We start from the raw sequence: 2,990 nt of genomic DNA, 5'->3' as shown, positions 1-2,990 counted from the left end.
AAAGACTTGCATCAGTCTGGAGTTGAATTTACCCCATTGTTCTAAAGAGTATCAATACTAATTTACTTAGAATAAAGTAGGATGAATGTAAGGTATTTGGTATATATTCACACCTGAAATGAACTCAATTGTAGTCTTTCATTTCCTATTGGATATGTATTATTTTCTTTTCTCCTTTTTAATTTGTTGTTGCTGTTGTTGAGTCTATAATTTGACAAATCTCTGTAGCATAAAACGAGTGCAATTTAGAGAACATGTATTATAGACGTTATTAAATAACTGTCATCTTTCTCTTCCCATCCCCATTTGCTGCTGCTCATGAAACACACAGCTTCAGCTTCTAAGCTATTTTATTTCTGTGTGCTTAAAGAGACAAGTAGACAGAAGGCAAAGCTGCAACTATTGCCCAGCTTAATTTAAAGCAAAGCTTTCAGCTACTATCAACTCACTGGAAACACTGTACTATACATCGTTTTTATTTAGTTAGCAAAAGGAGTGAAAGAGGTTCCGTGGAAAGAATATAAGCATTGCCAAGGTAGTTAAGCTATTGATTATTTTATATTGTTTCCTGACTTTCTTTTTTTTAAAGATTTTATTATTTATTAATGAGAAAGATAGGAGGAAAGAGAAAGAACCAGGCATCACTCTGGTACCTGTGCTGCTGGGGATTGAACTCAGGACCTCCTGCTTGAGAGTCCAAAACCTTATCGCTGAGCCACCTCCCAGACCACAATTGTTTCCTGACTTTCAACACATATTAAGAAAAACCAAAAACAGTAGGACAAAGTTTCCTTTGAAGACAGAGATCACACAGGATTGAGGAGCAAAATGCTAATGGTTCTTGTTTAAACTTTTATTTTACATGATCTCATTAAGGACCTGGTTCCTGTCCACTTGCAAATGCATCTGCACCAAGTTGGAGAAGTTCAATATATGTACTTTCAAACACAGACCTGAACATCGATGCTCATGGAGCTTTGTTCAGATTATTCCAACGCTTGATGCTACTTAAATACCCACCAACTGGTTAAGGGATATTGAAAATGCATTATCTCTATACAGCTGCTACACTGTGCACTGTTATCATTACCACAGTTAGCTGGATCCCAGAACACTCTACTCAGTGAATAACAGCAGATACAGAAGAATCTGGGTTATCATTCTATTTATTCCACACATAGAAAAGGCTAAACTAGGGAGGCAGAAAATCCATTAGTGGCTGTCAAGGGCTCAGTTCATAAAGGAGATAAATTATAAGGGGCAACTTTTGGTAGCAGGAGTGCTTTGCTTTTTAAGGTAATGACAACACTAGATTATATATTTATCATATATTTTTTATTTCATTTATAAAAAGGAAACACTGAGAAAAACATGGGATAAAAGGGGTTCAACTCCACACAGTTCCCACCACCAGAACTCTGTATCCCATCCCCTCCCCTGATAGCTTTCCTATTCTTTAACCCTCTGGGAGTATGGACCCAAGGTCATTGTGGGACACAGAAGGTCTGGCTTCTGTAATTACTTCCCCAATGAACATGGGCGTTGACAAGTCAATCCATACTCCCACCCTGCCTCTCTATTTAACTAGTGGGGTGGGGTTCTGGGGAAGCAGAGCTCCAGGACACATTGGTGGGGTTGTCTGTCAAGGGAAGTCTGGTCGGCATCATGCTGGCATCTGGAACCTGGTGGCTGAAAAGAGAGTTAACATATAAAGCCAAACAAATTGTTAACTAATCATGAACCTAAAGGCTCTAATGGTGCAGATGAAGAGTTGGGGGGGTCTCCATTTTGTAGATAGCTAGTAGGCATATTTTATATTCCAAAGGGCCTGTGGCTGTAATAGGCTTTTTTTTTTCCCTGAGCCTGAAATTTGATATATTTAATCTGTACACAAATTAGGTCACTATATACATTGATTGCTAAGAGACACAACAAGATCCCAATGTTCCTTCATCATCTCCCTTTCCCTTTTTTCCCAAAGCCCTTTGCTTTGGTGCAATACTCTACTCCCCAGTTCAAATTTCATCTTATGTTTTACCTGATTGTTCTTTGTTTAAGTTCTACCTATAAGTGATACCATTCAGTATTGGTATTTCTCTTTATGGATTATTTCTATCACGATGCTTCTAAGTTCTGACCACAGTAAGGAAGTGAAAGACCTTTAAATTGAAAACCACAGACACTCCCCAAGGAAATAGAGAAAGATGCACAGAAATGAAAAGTATCCCATGCTCATGGATTGAAAGAATTAACATTGTCAAAATGACTATTCTACCCATGTTGGTGCACAGTCTGTACATTGGACTTTGGGACTTTACTAGCATATGGCTGAGGCTGACTGTGAGAATGTAATTAACAGTAGCATACGGCTGAAGTCAGACTTACAGACTTATGTAAATCAAACCAAGTTTTTTATCTTCAGGTGGCCAGAAGTATGGCCTCCTTCCCAGCTCCTTTCTTTCTGCATGAACTGATGTCCTGTCCACTTCCCTGGGTCCTCCACTCTTCCTCTCTCCTGAGAGACTGAACAGGGGGAGGTGAACTTTTGGTAACTTCATTTGTGTACTCATTGACCCAATCTAGTCTGACCATTACCAATAATTGCCTATCTAAATACTACTGTTCTGTATAGCTGTACTGCAATGTAATAAACCTTTGATTGTTTTAAACCTGAGCCAAGTAGCCATCCCTGCAAAGTCTTTTATTTTTTAATTGCAGTATACCCAGAGCCATATACAGATTTATTTTTTTTTTACTTTTTTTCCCTTTTGTTGCCCTTGTTGTTTTTCATTACTGTTGTAGTTATTATTGTTGTTGGATAAGACAGAGAGAAATGGAGAGAGGAGGGGAAGATGGAGGTGGGGCATAGACACCTGCAAACCTGCTTCAGAGCCTGTGAAGCGACTCCTCTACAGGTGGGGAGCCAGGGACTTTAACTGGGATCCTTCCGCAGGTCCTTGCCCTTCAGGCCACTTTAGCTTAACCAGCTG

The sequence above is a fragment of the Erinaceus europaeus genome, chromosome 2 (assembly GCF_950295315.1).
Source record: "Erinaceus europaeus chromosome 2, mEriEur2.1, whole genome shotgun sequence".
Classification (NCBI taxonomy): Eukaryota; Metazoa; Chordata; class Mammalia; order Eulipotyphla; family Erinaceidae; genus Erinaceus; species Erinaceus europaeus.
Note: the sequence above shows the minus strand (reverse complement) of the source record.